The sequence below is a fragment of the Carassius auratus genome, chromosome 23 (genome assembly GCF_003368295.1).
Source record: "Carassius auratus strain Wakin chromosome 23, ASM336829v1, whole genome shotgun sequence".
In the NCBI taxonomy this organism is placed as follows: domain Eukaryota; kingdom Metazoa; phylum Chordata; class Actinopteri; order Cypriniformes; family Cyprinidae; genus Carassius; species Carassius auratus.
In genome coordinates, this window is record NC_039265.1 from 13,372,635 (window position 1) to 13,391,387 (window position 18,753).

Genomic DNA, 18,753 nt, shown 5'->3' on the forward strand with positions numbered 1-18,753 from the left:
ACAGAAAGAGAGCAAAGAACATTTTCACTGACAGTCTAGTTCAAGCACTCTCAAAAACACCCATTAAAACCACTGAAGCTGTTTACACGGGGAAATGAAAATCTTACAGAGTCATAGACACTTTACTTAAATCCTTAGAAAGAGAAATACAGTCGGCGAGCAGGTGAGGAAACCCCAGCATTTCAGCATTTCAGCGATTGATGACTCATCTGAACTCCCAACCCGATCTCACGGCAATTCGTACGAATGCGTACGAACACACTCGTACAATTTCATACGAACTCCTCAAACAGCTCAACCGCTCGCGAGCAGTGGCGGTTCTACATTGAAATACACCCTGGGCGAGACCCCTTCGACCCCCCCCCCCCCCCCCCCCACACACACAAAAAAAAAATAGCAAACAAAGTTCTGCACAAACAGCAATATTTTATTATAACAACTGTTTTCATATGATGTGAGATCATTGCATGCATGTTTCCAATTTGACATTCCTGCACTTGTTAAATTGATGTTCCTCTTGGAAAACAATTTGCAGCAGAAGCAAAAGAGGCTGTTGTTCTTAATTGAATAAATCAGCCAACTTCTTGCCATCTTTTCACCACTTACTAATGTCTTCTTAAAATATTAGTGGTGGCAACTTCTCCCATTACTCTCATTCCTACGGAAAACAAAGCCAGGTGGCACTTTACTTGGTCCTCTGTGAACCAGCTCAGTCCGAATCCTGTCAGTCAGATGTGAGGGCCAGTGGGGCTCAGTGGGGGTTCAGCTCCAGGCATTTCTATCAGACAGCATATTGGCATATTACTCAAAAACACATAGCAGTGAAAAAACACAGCCTACTCTTAAATTATCAGAAATATTAAAATTACATTAAATTGCAGTTGTCTTGTAGCCCACACACACACACATACACACACACACACACACACACACACAATATGCACACCTGAAAGCTCATGCTGGGTAGAAGTAGAGGCAAAGAGGTCTTCATCCTCAATATATGATATTTGTGGAGACGTGTGTAGCAGAGGAGGTGGTTGGCTCATCCTGACAAGTGGCAGAGGATGCTCCAAAATATTTTAGAAGTGCCCCTGAAATTGCAATTTAACTGCATTTGAAATCAAGAGACCATAGGATAATGTTTTATAAAGCTAAAACAGCCTGGGGTCAAATTGACTCAAAACATAATAGAAGGGTTACATAAACATGCTCTTACACACTAACTGGCTGTCATTACACGCTATATCCTCCTAGACCCGGAAGAAAACATTTATTTATTTTATTTTCCCCCCATGTCATCACATTGTTTAGAGCATAGAAACAAATAGTAAAAAAAAAATACATTGAAAAATTATATTTTATTCACGTTATGCTATGGTCACTGGGACTCAGTTGTTTAAAAAAATAAAATGACTTTAAATTATATGTATAGGCAAAAACAAAAACTTTTTGGGTTTCAGGATATTTTTCAACCAAAATTTGTATATCAATCTAACTTTTCATGGAGGTGGCATTAGGTTACTGCCTCAAATTATACGCATGACACACTTTTAGTTATGACTTGTAAAACTATACTTAGGAAACTATACTTAGCATACTGTGTAGCAAATAAAATGGCGTTGGTTATTTACAGGGCCTAATGTTAAACCAACTGATGGAAATGATAACTGAACTTTTAACAGTTTTATTGCAAAGCACAATATTATAAATTAGATCTCGTGATTGAGTTGAAACCAAATTATTGTTGTATAAGCATAGCAAGCATCATAGCAAAAAGGCTAACACAGAGTTATACCCACCACCAATTAACATTAGCCCTTCATTCATGAAATGGATACTGTAATCATACAGAGACAATAGTTGCATACCTTTATCTTTTGCTCGTTTCTCCTCTTCTTCTTTTCTTTTTTTTCGAAATTGGGCACCTGGCTTTGACCTTTTCTTCTCCATCTCTGTTTATTTGGCACTCGACAATCAACAGATTTCCCATGCCCCCAACTGTCACTCAGGACCAGAAGTCAAGACTAAACCAATTCACCTTGATGGCCGCATAATCGTCTTGTATTACCTAGTTTCATTTGCAGGAACTATAGGCCTGTATTATAACATTATGAATGAAATGTGCGTTATTTGGAAGAAAGTCGAGGTGTGTGACTGACTTTAGCCTATTATTAATTATATTACTAGTGTGGATCCCCCGTCCCCGTCCACCCCCGCCCTGTCCGTTCCATTTGAGAGAGACCCAGAGGTGAAATGTCGCAAGCGCAAGTGCCTAAAACCGCTACTGCTCGCGAGTGATTTTCTCTTACGCAACACTAACTACTTTGTACTTCGCTCCACTTACTATTTTTTTCAAGTAACAATTAACAAAGATTTAATAATGAAAATATATGAAATAGGACTCACTTGTTGGATTTGTGTGCATGCTCGATGTTCGCCGAAGTTCATTCTGAGCGAGCGACTGAAGTGCAGACGGAAGTGCTGTAGTGACTCATTCCGTAACAGAACTATAAGGGAAATTTATTTAACATGGGAAGTCATCAAGAATGCATACATGACTTGGAGGTTCACAAAAAAATAAAAAGACTGAAATGGAGAAGAGGTGTTTAACCTACATTAAGAAACCAATATCCTCTAATGAAGTACACAAAAATCTTGCTTTGGGACTTTTCATTCCTTTTGACGTCTCCAAATACATTACAAATTATTCTTTAAACACCACTAATCGTGGGGGAGTTAAAATAAATTTCAGCAAAAGCAACAAATTAGGCCCATTTATTACATATAGGCTATCTTTTTATGCTTAAATGACAAACCAAACTTAACACTTTCCCAGGAGAGGATCAGTCTTGCATGTAATCTTTGGTGCATCCAACAGAATGCATCATTCCAGAATGTTTGTACTAAATTACTATGAAAAAACAGCTGTTCTGCTGTTTCTATCTCCAAATTGCATAATTGGCATATATTAGAGTCCACAGAGTTAAATCTTACTGATAAAAATTATTTTGCAGGATAAATATGATTCATAATTTTAAAATGCACCTCTTTACATTTAAGGTTTGACAGTATGTAAGAAAATTAGTTCTAATTCCAGACACTCTTTTCCTATCATAATGACAAAATATAAGATCTTTTTACTGGTCCTGGAAGATAGACAACTCTTCCAAAATCTTTTATCAGCAAAGTTAACATTTTCTATCATAAGATCAGGTATTTTGGGAATTATGGTTGAATATTTTACTTGTTCCCTAACTAATTTAATAATCTACAATGGTATACTCAGAATTATTTCATCATACATTTTAGAGGAGCAACATATTTACCACAAAAATCATCATAACTAAATATATGTGTATATGCCTGTCTTCCACCACTCATCGATGAACATAGATTTTATATTCACCAAAATACACCTGTTATTCCAGATGTTATGTGGTCTTAAATCGTTTAAAAATCCGTTTCCAGGGGCATAGAATTGCGAGGATGCCAGGGACATGTCCCTACCAATATCCAGCCACTGTCAAACTGTACCTATAGCAATAATTTAGTTCAACAAATTAAACCTACCTATGTATATGTTTTTGTTATATCGGACGTATCTGAAATGTCATACCATTGATATTACCATTGATATTAAGAAGTTAAAGTAAAAAAAAAAAAAAAACAGACTAGTCAACATGTAAGAAAACTGCGTGCTTTCAAGCAAGCGCATTTATTAAGAGGAATGTAGTTGTACACCAGAAGAAAAATGCAGTGATGCGTTTAGACCAACTCACATGTTGTAACCAATTCAAGACAGCAGTCCAAAACAGTTCATATAGAAGTTCACTTCAGGAATTAACAAAGTTGCATTGATGAGTTTGAAGCACAGTATTTGACAAAGCAGAGCAAACGGAAACAGAAAGCGCAATCTGGGCATTAGCTCCCTATGTAAAACAGTCTAGGATAATGTCATTAGGAACATTAACAATAATTTGGGATAAATATAATGTGATGTTATAAAAAAAAATAATAAGTGGCACTCTGTTGTGCAGCAGGATTTTGAACAGCAGTCTTTAACTTTAACTTTAAATTTTAAAGAGTGTTTGAAATAAATTGATCTGATATGGATTATAATCACAATACAAGGCCGACATATTTATAAACAATGCGATGCAAAAGACGCCCCGGTGGGCGTGGTCGTCAGATTATGACGTGTGGCACTCTGTGTCTACAGTACATCGATGACGCGTCCGTGTCTATTAAATTATTCATGAGACTGATGTTCTTATCCTATGAGAAGACGCTTCCCTTAATTATTCATTATTTGCTATGACAGAGGCTTCAGACTGCGAGACCGCTACATTACCTGAGAGAAACCTTCATGGATCGGAGGAGAGTGTTTGTTTTTGCTTTGTAATAAAAGTTCGACACATACGCGATCAATTCACTTTAATTTAAGGTTTTTACAGCTCCGTGACACAACTGAACCCGAAGCTGTGTGTGCTGTCTGTGTCTCTTCTCCCTCCTCTGCCCCTCAGCACCTGTCCACCTTTTTAGCTTTCTTTAAAACTGTGGTGAGAACTACTAGTGCTGAAACAGGGGTTTTCATGACCCTTTAATATGAAGCAATAACGCTGAACCGTTTATTGGTGTCTCTACTGTGATACTGAGGACCGAGACAGCTTTTCCTGTCAGACCATACTCCAGAAAAATAGTGTATTTTTACAGAATTAATGTCTGTTAATGTTATTTAATAAAAACACTTAAAACACGCTGTAAATGTCTGCGTCTCATTTCGGAGGCTGCGTACGTTCTTTAAGGATTTCTTATTTAAGAAAGGTTACAATAAAACAATTGACTCTGTGAGGTTTAAAATACTATAATTAATTTTTTTCTTTGTAATAAAAACGGTTACTTTTCTTTATTGAGACCCGGTATGCGACCTCCGGAGTACACAGTTTCTAAATAAGACACAGTCTATGATATAAAATTGAAGTCTATTGTAAAATAGTTTCCCAAAACTGAAGATCAATATATTTTGCACAAATAATTTAAACTTCGCCTTTTTTCAAATTAAAGTGCAGTATTTAACAAAGCACGGCAAACGGAAACAGAAAGCGCAATCGTTGGGCATTATTTGCTCCCAATAAAACAGACTAGGATAATGTCATTATGAACATTAACAATAATTTGGGATAAAAATGATGTGATTTTATGAAAAATAACTTAACCATTAGTCTTTCTTATAGTACACATTTATATCATAATAACCACAGTTAAAACCACACATAACACCAAAATACCATGGTAAAACATCACTTATTAGTTTGTAGGTATGAAAAACACATATAGTGTATGTTAAATAACATTTCTTTGTCTTTATCTTTCGATGCTGTCCGACCATTCTCAGTCCTTGCATGAGCTCATGGACAGAAGTTGAAGATGAAGTCAATTTTCCTGTTCACAGACTTCTTCAAAGTTTATTATTACATTCACACATTATAGTTGCATTGCTAGGGTTGGTGTATTAATGAGAGATGGATTACATACAGTATGTGTGGTGCACACAAGCAAAGAAATATACGATGCATAAAATGGAAGTATATGGTCATGAAAATCTGGACATATTAGGAGCACATTTGGACAAGGATACCTCAGCTCTGAAAAGAAGGAAAGACTGAACTCAATAATCTTCGCCCTATAGTCCCCGTCCTGGTCTGAACATCTGAACTCATGATGAAATATACATGTGTGTGCATGTGTGTATACATTGAGATAGAGAGAGAGAGAACACAGAAGGGAGGAGAGATTGCAGAGAGAGAAACTCACAGAGCATGATATAATCTAACAGTATAAAGGCACAAATGTTATAGATTACGTGAATAATATATCACAATTCTATCTGAATATCTGCATCTCTGACACAATGGTTTGTGTTACTACAGTAAAACCATTGTAAATTATGATGATTTATGATTGAAAAGGCTTCTGCTATCCGTCAGTGCTGTTTCATCTGGCTTTAGTTTCCATCATTTGTGTCATTCAGAAGTCATTTGTGTTCTTCACTGAATGAAATGCTTCACGCTGGATCTCTGGCTGCTTCAGCATCACATCCCTGAGAGTCAACACAGAAACACAGATAACAATCAAATCAGATAAAAAAAGGGTCAAATCTAAATTTACACAGTTTCAGGTTTACACGTGTAAACCACATTCTTTAACATTATTTTAAACATTGAAAAACAAGCAGATGATTTTACTAACAATCAAACAGGCCACACTATTTTAAATCAGGTAATCGATCTGCTCCTGGTTTTAGTTTTAAAATTAATGTAGATTAACTTTCATCCAAACATAAATATCATCCTCAATTTTTCAATCCTTTTCACTCAGAGCTAAATAAATGTATATGTTGACTCACAAGTGTTGAATTAACAGAAACCAAGTAAAAAGTTTTAATTACTTCTCTTTGGAAAAAAACAGAGAAGAGAGACAATCAATCAGAATTAATACTTTCATCAACGACTAAATGTTGTGCAGAACATTTCTTATACAGAATCATCAAAACTTAAGTTTCTGCATTAGCAACTAATTTCTGTCAATATAAAATAAATAAAATTAATACTTGCCCTCTTCCATATATAGAGGAAATAAACCCCTAAGACCCCCAGGATGAATGCACCTAGAGCAGGTAACACGTATAGCCTGTGTCTTTCAGAGAAGTTGGGAGGTTTTGAGGAGGTTTGTGTTGGTTTTGATGAAGTTTGTGTTGGCTCTCTACTGGAGGAAAATGCTGGTTCTGGAACAACAGGAACAGAAATAATTAGAGAATACTAAACTGAAAACTAAATGACCCTTCACTGAGTACCAAAGTTACTGAGCAGTCGAGCAGCTTTCTGCTGGCCAGCACATGACCCACTAAACTGAAATGAACAACTTTTTTGACATTCCTGCAGATTCCTTTTGAAATAACTGGATTTCATGAATTTTCATCAAGCTGTAAATGTGCACCAGAATGATCATGTGTGTTTGAACACATTCCAGCTCAAGTATAACATTGACTTAATTTTAGCAACTTTACGAACACAATCGATACCATTTACATTCTTTTCCTCAATATTCTGATACACATGAACAGATATATTGTGTTAACATACTCACTGTTGACAACAAGTGTAACTTTCTTCTCCGAGACATTACTTCCTGTGAGGATTATTACTCCATAGAGGCCTGTGTTATTGGAGCGGACACTCAGAAGAGAGAAGGTTCCTTCTTCAACTCTCAGTAAGACTCCTGCTGTTTCCACAACATCACAGTCTCCACGATGGACACAGCAACAGTACTGCGCTATCAGCTTCTTCTGACGTCCTCTTGTCAAAGTTATCTTCACTTGATCCGCTCTCTCCAGTCCAGCAGTTTTGAAGGATACGGTAACATTCTCTCCTTCAGCTGCCTCCAAATTCACCTCAGCATCACACACAGCGACTGTTTGGGACACAGAGAAAATATTTATTATGCTTTAGAACAGAGTTTCCCAAAACAACCCCATCAATAAGGCAAAAGTAATATGAGCGCATTGAGGGATGAATTGTTTTATTTAAGAAATTCTTTAATGCTGCATGAGAAGCAGCCTGTTAATGGCATACACATGCATGAAAGAAATAACTTCTTATTAAATAAAAGTCATTTTGTGAGTTCAATAAAATGCATATAACTGTATGACTGCTCCAGGTGTGCTCCACTGGATGTGATGATCTTTCAGTTTACTCTTCAGTTTTGTTATCCTGATTGTTCATTGTGAGGGATGTGAGAAATATCCCTATTTTAGCTTCACTTCACTGGCTTTCCCTACATTTTAGGATTCAATTTAAAAATCTTCTCTTTGTTTTAATGGTCTTGCCCCCTCCTTCATTTCTGAGGGTTTGTCCAGCGGTTCTCTCAGGTCAGATGATCATCTGTTCCTGAACCAGTCTCTGTTGTGCAGTCATTTGTCTTTTTTTAAATAGTTTCTAAAAAACACATCTTATCTCCTTGGCTTTTGACATGATGCTGATATGGTGATGGTTCTTTCCCTGATCTTGTATGTACATACAATAAAAGTTCTGAAATAAGAAATAAACTTATACTGTTCATCGATGATTGTTTTCACACAATGAATATTTAGACTGTATCAAATGTCCAATTAAGCATTAATTATCAATGTATTAATTCTAAGAGAGTTAGGAAAACAGATTAAAGATATAAATATAAACTGGCAAAAATATAAACTAGTTATAAAATGCCCAGGGAAGAAAAGATTATACTTTAATGGAGATATGAGAACATGCATCAGATCTTTTCTGTCTCTTATCAGTTTCAGGAAATGACGCAACACACACACTTAAGAGATCTGCCGTGACCACAGACCTCGACAAAGCATGGGCGTAGGTTTAGGGGGGACACTAGGTAGTCCCTATCAATATTTTGAGATGACAAATTTGTCCCCACCAATATTTACCAAGCTCCTTTGAACTGCTATTTGGATTCTAACGGCCACGATGACAGTACAAGAAACGCCATAATTTGATTGGCGGCGGGATATCTGACAGGCTACACGCGCGGGCCGGGAATACTTTTGGGTACTTGCACTAGGAGCGAGCAGGTGGTGCGCGCGCGCGTGTCTGTGTGTGTGTGCGCGCGCATGTTGACGACGCCGACGGTAAGTTACCAGGACTGTCTCTCTGCCACATACAAAGGCAAGAGTAAAAACATTTTAATATTTCGTTTTTTTTGTTGCCCCCCCCCCTTTTTTTTTTACATTGTAGATGCCACACAAGAAGAAGAAAGGGGACATAATAAGCTTTTCCATAAAGCAGAGTCAGAGTGTAAGTAGGCAAAATAACTAGCTAGCCACAAAAAAACTAGCAGTAGTGACTGACCAGGCTTTCAAATGCAGATTCTGTGGAAAATAGTATTAACTGGTGATAGCATTACCCTGATAGAATGCTACGTTAGCAAGTAACTGAATGTCAATTAGCCTTTACCTAGAATCTTGCAGTCAACATAAAGAGTGTACTGGATTGTAAATAGTGTTTATAATAGAAAAATGTTATATTTATTTAGATTTGTTTCCTTGTGTCAGAGTATTTTTTGTTGGTGTAAATACTAATGTACATAATGTTAATAAAACGTTTGGTTGTTCAGCATTCAACAGGCTCAGGTTTTTTTTTTTTTTTTTTAGATTAAACAGTTATACTAGCTCTTTAGGGACAGTATACAGGATGGTATATCGGGGTCAGGAAACAATATAATGAAATGAAGCAGATTCACTTCTGTATTGTGATATTCTGCATTGCCAACAGTCTGAAATAAAAAAGGAAATCACCATTAAATCGCTGGTGAAATCGCCCACCAAAGCTGAGACCAAACCTATACGCCCATGCCACAAACACACACACACACACACTTTACAGAGATCTGCAGTCACCACAGACCTCCACAAACACACTTTAAGTCACGTTCACACCAAGGATGATAACAATCAAGACAACGATAAAGATATAGTTCTAAAAATCGTTCTCAATATTAAAGAATAGCAGTCAACACTACAGCAATAAAGATAAAGACAGAGAAACGATATCTTCGGAATGACTTTGAGAACGATTTGTTTCGGATGAACGATACAATGACATCATCAGAATCCAACAAGCGCTTAGAATAAACACGATATCATCCGCTAATATCATTATCTTTCTAGTTGTAGTTCTTAGTGTGAACGTGGCTTTACACAGACACATATTCTGCTCTGACAACAAAGAAAGACACAACACACAGACAGAACAGGGTTTGAGAAGAGACGGGGTCCAGCTCCAAACCTCTTATATTCCCCATCACTGAGCGACTGTTAAGAGACTTCACAAACAAGCCTCATAGTGAACGAACAGCCCAGTTTACAGTGGAGTAAAAACAAGCATCTTTCCAGAAACCCCCAACTCTCCACTTACCTGAAATTATTACGAAGACCGCGGGAAAGAATGTCATCTTTAAGACGGTTCCAGAAAACATCCCAGCTGCGCTTCAATATTCAGCGCTTGAATGTAGAAATGTTCCTCTGCTTATATTGTGTCCTTGATCTGTCAGCTTCTCCTCCACAGCACTGCACCATAGACTGAACTGAACACCAAACACTGAAACTTTCCCTTTAAACAGAAGGCGGAGACCGGGGGCGGGGCTCTGATTCTGATTCGACATCTGTTCCCTGGACTTGGAGGAATGGTTTACAGAGAACAGAATGAGAAGACAATACGAAACACGCTCAAACAGGTTATAGTCTACTTCCTCTGATGTTTATCAGGTGGTGTCAATGTATAGTGAACATGTTTCTTATTGTTAAAAGTTGTTGAAAGGCAGCAGCGGTGGCAATAAAGGAAGGAAGTTAAAGACCATCCAAGAGAGAGGTTGAGGTAAAAAGAAAAGAAAAGCGGAAACATAGCAAGGCTTTGAGGTCTGGTTTGGGGTTTAAGAATTGTGCTTATAACACCAATACTAGCCTACAAATACAAGTCATCATATACACCAGGGTTCAGCAACCTTTTCGGCATGACGTAGGCTACCATTATTAATCGATACTGAATTCTACATTAGATTTCTCAGCAAGGAGGGAGTAAAATCGCTGTTGTTTTTAAGAAACTAAACTCAGCTTCATTGTTTTTAGTGAGAGACAAACGCAGACAATTTACACATCTCTCTCTTTTTCTCTCTTTGTCAAAATGGCCATATTTGATACAAAAAAAAAAAAAAAAAAAGAGTAGACCTCACTGGATATAGCTGTCGGTCATTTAACATTTCGATCTTAAAACATATTATTACAAGTTGATAAATGTTAAATGGTAGCCTATGTGCAGCGGTCGCGCGCCTCTGTAGACTAGCGCAAATTAATCCTCACAGTTTAATGGTAGACTATTTATAGCTCCTAACAGGCTGTGTGACTGTGAGAAGTTATTACCTCAAAATATACTTCAGTATGCCGTGTGACAGCGATTAACCCTCTGCTTGCCACTGTTGGCACGCGTGCCGTATTGCCGATCCACTTTAAAAGAGACATGTAGATGTTTGTGAAAGATGTTTTCTCTGTTTTGGAGGGTTGAACGCTGTTAAATTATACCATATTTACTGCATAAAATTTGTGTAAATATTTTACTATAGGGGAGGATCATTTTATCAGTTTATAAATCATGAAACAATAAAACTGTTTTAGTTTGTGTTACTAATCATTGCTTTATAGAGGACAACTTACTGCTCTTATGAATGTTTTAAGCGTGACTTTGTGAAAATGTACTAGCCACTAAATTAAATAGCATAGAGTTTTTCATGGCTATGTTTGCCCTTTCATTTCATTCTTGTTCTAGATCTCTGTGTACTCGTGTTCAATATTGTTTTTGACAACTTAAGGTTATGTTGTAGCTGTTTTGTAACCGTATACACCAACTGTAAACCTACCCCTTACAATGCATATGTGACTTTTACTAACCACATAAGTCATCAGAGTAGAGAAAAATGAAAACCAAAAAAGGGAAAATGAGTCAAAACAATACCACACTCTTCTCTCTGATTCAAGTAGTTTGAGATCTGATGACGTAATTGTGTAAGATTCTTCTTCTCTTTCTTTCTGCCTTTAATGTCTAATAAATGTTTCTCTGTCATGTCATCTCATCGCAGAGAGAGTTAGCCTCCAAATGGACGTGTCACAGACTCACAAGAGATGTCTGAAGTTTCTGTTTGAGGTTTTATGTTTTGTTCAGTTCAGCATCCAAAAGCCAGCACTCAGTTCATTTCATTCAGCACTATTTACCTCTTCTCAGTGCTGAAATTGTCATGGCTCCTTTGTTTTTATTGTTTAAATGCTTATCTCCATGTAAAATTATTATGTTAATGAATTTAAAAACAAACAGTCTTTTAGCCCTCTTTTCAGAAACATGTGCCCTGGGTTTATAAAATAATTGGGGAAAGTTGCCACAAAAAAAAAAGAAAAAAAGAAGAAATAAACAGTATAATGAGCTGGTGGTGAATGCAAAATAAGAGTGTCGTTAATATAGACTGCTATGGGCTGGTTTCACAGATAGGACTTAGACTTAACCAGGATAAGGCCTTAGTTCTTAAAGTAATGTACATTTTTACAAAAAAATCCTGGTGTTCATCTTGAGACTAAACAAGGTCACAGATTTATTTCAAGATCAATAAGTGCATTAATCGTTTTTTTCAGTTGACTTGAAACACCTCAGACTTACGTTTTAGTCTAGACTTCTATAATGATATTTTATTTATTTGTGCAATTTTACATTTACATTTTGTTTCGTTTTGTGTGTATCAACATATAGTTTATTTAGTTTGATAAAACAATATTTAAACAATTGATACAATTTTTAGAATGTTTCTGTCGATTTAAGAAAAAAGTATAAATGAAAACATTTTATTTTTATTACAATTTTTATGATCTTATAATTTAACTGAATGATTTAACTATTTGATTAATGAAAAGTGAATGATTTCAGGAAACCCATAAAGAGCAAAACTTTTAAAGGCATGGACATTTTTGTAATCAGAGATGGAAAGCATTTCATACAAAGTCCAGAGAAACCGGACTCTTGACTCTTGACTCTGGTCTGGTCTCCTCAACAGAGAGAGGAACATCCACTTCTGTGAAATCATTAGCTGTCAATATAAGAGAAGATAAAAATGACAGCTTAAACACAGTGTATTATATTTATTCAGGGACAAATTAATTAATAAATGAATACCATGTATTTTGAAGAAAAAAGAAAGAAAGACAGCAGAAGACATACCCCCACAGAGGAAGAGGTCAGTCATCATCCTGCAGACAGCAGACAGACAGATGGACACTGATGGACACACACCTGTGACTGCAGAACCTGGACAGAAGTACATTACAGTTCCTGTACATTACAGTTACTCATGCTAGCAGTATAGAGCCATCTGACCAGCTCCAGTTTCACTTTAGATTTTAATTTAAGTTCAGACAGAGTCAATCAATCTGAAGAGTTCACTGAGAGGGATGCACACTGGTGTATTCTGTCCTCTAACACTGACCCTCACAGAAAACTTTCTTCAAGCCAATGACTCACTAAACATCTCATTTTTCCTGGGTCCCACTTTATTTGAACTATACTTAAATATTGTATTGCAAAACACTTCTGTTGATATTGAGGTGGGATAAAAGGATAGGTTTAAGGGGTTAAGGTAAGGGATGGCTCAACAGTGTAATTATAAATGTAATTACAGAAATTAATTACAGATATATTTACATTTTTAAAATATAAGTACAATGTAAAAACATGTACGTACACAATAAGTGCACTGTACCAAATTACTAATTTATATATTAGTAAAGACTGTTTAACGAACACAGTGGCATTCTCTGTCGTATGAACCACATTATTTCAACAATATAGGACTGTTATTAATGAAGGAATAACTTCTGCTATTTACCCGATTATTCATCTCTAAGATGCTGCTGTATTGATCATGGCACCTGTGACTAATCTACTATGTTTTCTGGAAACACAGAACGACGGAACTTGCGACCATAGTTGTCTAACGATACTTTTGGGAAACGCACCCCTGGGTAGAGTTTATTAATTGAAACAAAACCAGAGGGCAAATCTCTAAACTCTGTCACTCAACACTGATTATTATAAAACAGAAACCCACATCACAAGACAAACCGATCAGAATGGCAGATGTTTTTACCACAGGAACTTTCTTGGTAACAGTTAAAGTATTACAAACAAAAGTAATATTTAGATATAATAAACAACACATATTTTGCACACAAATACTTTGAACTTCACTCTATTTATTTTTCAACCTTATTATTATTATTTTTTACAAATGTACAGTTTATGTATTTAAGTTTTAATAAAAAATAAAGAATAGTTTATTGACTCACTTGTTGTATTGGAGCTTTGCATGCTGGATCTGATTCCAGACCTTAAATCTCTTTCCTGCACTTGGAGGAATAGTCTACTTCTCACAGAGCAGAGGATAAGCAAAGTAATACTAGATACTCATACTTTCTCTGATAGATAGCAAGGGTGGAGTGCCAATGTATGGCATGTTTATTGGTCCAAAGTGTTGAAAATTGGCCAATCATCAGTCAATCGTCAGTCAAGCCCGTCCCACACTCAGCAAAGTAAGCTCAAGGAGAATTAAGGGGGAAATGCCACAGGAAATCAGCGAAGTGCACACATATTTACAGGTCCATCCTTTGGTTGACTCTTGTGGCTCTGTGGTAAGGCTGTGTGCATTATGAGTCAACTCTCATTGGTGATCTGCTGTATGACTGTATAAATGTGTATGTATTACTAAAAAGACAAGGGGCGGTAACGTTTTGCTGTATCTCTTTGTGCACACACACACACACACACACACACACATATATATATATAATTATTTAAATGCACTGTGTAGCTTATGCTGACTGAAGCCCTAAAATTTCATGTCTTAAAACTCCACCCGCTGATCATCACTGTTTTTGTTTTTTTGAAGACACTGAATCTGTAAAGAAGACTGAATTTAGTGAGGCTCAACATGGCAAAGTAAAATATTCTTTATGAAAGTCTGAGGAAATTCACAAACCAGTGATGAGCGTCATACCTGAAGACCGCAGCGCTTCATCACACTGCTTCACCATCAGCATTTGCTCCGTCTTTGATTCAATACAAGGACACATTGGATCGCTGCCATGGTTGGTCGCTTACTGGACACCACCATGCTTACCCAATTATAGATCTTAGCCATTTAGAGCCAAATTGTTTGCCAAATTTTAATTATCAAAAGTGATTGCCAATTCAAAAGCTTTAATGACATTACGAAATAGCCTAATTACCACCATATTAGTTCTGATACCACATAAAGTAACTATAAAGGCCTGTATCCATTGCGAACATAGTTTATTATTAGTCTTAAAATGTCCATAACATAAAATCATTGTTGAGCCACAACATTGTCATCATACTGCTGGAGCACATTAAGCAGCAGCAGGACCAGCTGGGGTCAAAGGTCAATCGCCTGAGCAGCAGGTTGCTCAAGAGCCAGAGTGTCCCGAATGCATTCAGCGAGTCTGTTCAGTGCCATTATTTACGTTCTCTGCCTCCACAACAGCCCACTTCTGGATTGATGACGCGTTTGTGAAAAACCTCTTCACACACATTTCCTATCAATGTCTATGAAAGACGATCGAACCAATCAGAGTAGGTATGGGGAGGGGTGCTTCTTGAAGATGATGGGAATTAAACAACATATATTTTGTACACAGATACTTTAAACTGCACTGTTTATTGACTCACTTGTTGTATTGTCAAGTCAATTTTTACCTTTATTTATATAGCGCTTTAAACAAAATACATTGGGTCAAAGCACTGAACAGCATTCATTATGAAAACAGTGTCTCAATAATGCAAAATGATAGTTAAAGGCAGTCATTGAATTCAGTTATGTCATCTCTGTTCAGTTAAATAGTGTCTGTGCATTTATTTGCAATCAAGTCAACGATATCGCTGTAGATGAAGTGACCCCAACTAAGCAAGCCAGAGGCGACAGCGGCAAGGAACCGAAACTCCATTGGTGACAGAATGGAGAAAAAAACCTTGGGAGAAACCAGGCTCAGTTGGGGGGTCAGTTCTCCTCTGACCAGACGAAACCAGTAGTTCAATTCCAGGCTGCAGCAAAGTCAGATTGTGCAGAAGAATCATCTGTTTCCTGTGGTCTTGTCCTGGTGCTCCTCTGAGACAAGGTCTTTACAGGGGATCTGTATCTGGGGCTCTAGTTGTCCTGGTCTCCGCTGTCTTTCAGGGCAGTAGAGGTCCTTTCTAGGTGCTGATCCACCATCTGATCTGGATACAGACTGGATCTGGTGGCTACAGTGACCTCGGAATAAGAGAGAAACAGACTAATATTAGCGTAGATGCCATTCTTCTAATGTAGCAAGTACATCAGGTGTATTGGAGCTTTAAATGTTCCCTAGACTTGGAGGAATAGCCTACAGAGCACAGAATAAGAAAAAGGAGACAATAAGAATAATTCTCAAATAGATTATAGCCTACTTCTGTTGATGTTTAGCAGGCGGTGCCAATGTATAGGGAACATGTTTCTTATTAGTAAAAGAAAGTAGTCAAAAAAGAAGCTGCGGTGGCAATAAAGGAAGAAAGTTAAAGACCAATCCACCCAAATATACATGTTGGTGCGTTCCAGACAGACAACTATATACATATTGGTTATAATTAATTAGAAAGAGGTTGAGGCCATCAACATGGACATAGCAAGGCTTTGAGAGTTAGTGAGGTCTGGTGTGAGGTTAAGAATTGTTCTATAACACCAATACAAATACAACTCATTATATACACCAAACACTTAAAAAGAGACAGACATGTACATGTTTGTGAAAGATGTTTTAAATTATACCATATTTACTGCATTTAAATTGGTTAATATTTTACTATAGAGGAGGATAATATTTTCCAGTTGTTTATTAATCATGAGCAATAAAACTGTTATAGTTTTTGTTAATAATCATTGCTATATAGATGACAACTTTGTCTAGTGCTCTTATGAATGTTTTAAGCGTGACCTTGATGTACTATGCTACTAAATGAAATAGCACAGAGTTTTTCATGGCTTGTGTTTTCTATTCATTTCATTCTGTACTTGTTCTAGATCTTTGTATTAGTGTTTAATGTTACTGTTTTTGACAACTTTGATTACCTTTATAGATAATTTCATGATATTTTTTGCATTTGCATTTTTACCGAATGTCCTGTCAGGAATAACCTGTCCATGGGCTTTTTTAGTAAAAGTCGTCATCATCTTCACCTACTCAACCCTAAACCTACCCCTCATGCAAATGCTGTCATTTCTGCAGTTCTGCATGAGAATCATTTCGCAATATTGATGTGCCTAACCTCAAGACAGGGGCACTTTTGAGGTTTTAGTCATTGTTATGTCACATGCATGTGAAGTCAAACAAGACCAACCTGCGGCAAATGACTTTTCTCTGATGAAGTATTTTAAGATCTGATGTAATTCTCTCTTTTTTCTGTAGTTCTGCACCCTCCATATGTCTAATAGATGTTTCTCTGACTCATCGCAGAAAGAGTTATCCTCAAAATGGACGTGTCACAGACTCACAAGAGATGTCAGAAGTTTCTGTTTGAGGTTTTACTTTTTGTTCAGTTCAGCATCCAAAAGCCAGCACTCAGTTCATTTCATTCAGCACTGTTTAGCTCTTCTCAGTGCTGAAATTGTCATGGGTCCTTTGCTTTTATTGTTTAAATGTTTATTAATATAGACGACTGGTTTCACAGATAGGGCTTAGACTGAGCCAGGACTGGGCCTTAGTTTAGGATATTAAAGTAATTTTTATAAACATGACAATTTAAAAAAAATCCTGCTGTCCATCTTGAGGCAAAACAAGGGCACTGATATATTTCATCTGCAGCTGCAGCTCATTTGCGCTGCCTTTAAGTTTGGCTGGATCCTGTTCATGTTGTTGGTTCGTTGATTCTCGTCTGTCTTTCTTGTCCCTCCAGTTTGGGATTCTCTGGACATTATTCCTGCGCTGGGTTTGAGTTACCGCTGCTTGAGTGGTCTGGACGAGATTCATCTGGAGTTATGCCATCGTCTTCCTACCTTCTCATTGCTGACTATCTGAGCTACAAATAAACCATTTTTACCTCGCACTTGGATCTAGTGACACGATCATTGTGACATCAAGTATAAGCTGCTTAAGTCATAAAATGTAATTAATATAAAACAGAATTTAAATCCATAAAATGATTCCATGATGAGAACCTCTCAAATGCTCTTTATAGGACCTTTTTTTTTAGGAAGTTTTTTTTTTATTATTCAACCGTTAAATAGGGCTCTATATGGAATTATTAATGGGTTCCAAATATGAAGTGCCTGAAAAAATCCATTATTGTTTTATATGGAGCATTTTCTTCTAGAGTGTGTGGATGTGATAACATAGGTATGTTAGATTAAATGTTTATTTATTAATTAAGCAGAGTATTCTAGTAATCTAGACATTTCTAAAACCACATTAAGAATACTTCCCAGAATGCCTCAGTCCAATACTGAACCATACTGAACAGTACTGTGACCCCAAACCATGAGAAACTTGAACGGTTACATCTCTCCACACAGTGTGTGTGTGTGTGTGTGTGTGTGTGTGTGTGTGTGTGTGTGTGTGTGTGTGTGTGTGTGTGTGTGTGTGTGGTTTACAGACAGAGCTCAGGTGTCTCTCAACACAAAGACAGTCATTTGTCTCCATCTAGTGGTGTAATGATTAGAGTTAGAATAGAGTTAGAACTGATCTCAGTGAATGGAGTCAATGGATTGGAATAACTTTCAGAAATTAACATCCACATAATAAACACAGAATATATTGGGTGTTTTGGAAGGTTACTAAAGTGGGCAGTAATTGAATTAAAATGTCACATGATTTCTCTACCATTTATGAGCAAGAAGTATCAAATGAGATTTGATCATTAGAGCTAAATCTAAAATCCTGATCAGTTTCAGTAGTTTTGATTAAACTGATGTTCTCTCCTCACTAGATGATAGCTTGGAATACATCAATACTAATAAATACAAACTAATTCAGACGTAATTCAGAAAATTCAGTTCTAAAATATTAGTTCTAAACCATAACCACTAATATCAGTCCATCAAATGTGTGGGAACTCTTGTTTTTTAGCTTTGAAGGTGACTTTT

The 18,753-nt window shown here is 36.8% G+C and overlaps 1 long non-coding RNA gene across 1 annotated transcript; it reads right to left on the reverse strand.

Annotated features, from left to right (window-relative positions):
- Positions 1-727: 727 nt before the first annotated feature.
- On the reverse strand, positions 728-1,899 carry LOC113041756 (uncharacterized). The gene is made up of 3 exons (XR_003275464.1): positions 1,869-1,899; positions 947-1,091; positions 728-778 (listed from the first exon to the last, which is right to left on the reverse strand). It is a non-coding gene; the product is annotated as an uncharacterized LOC113041756 (long non-coding RNA).
- Between the last annotated feature and the right edge of the window lie 16,854 nt (positions 1,900-18,753).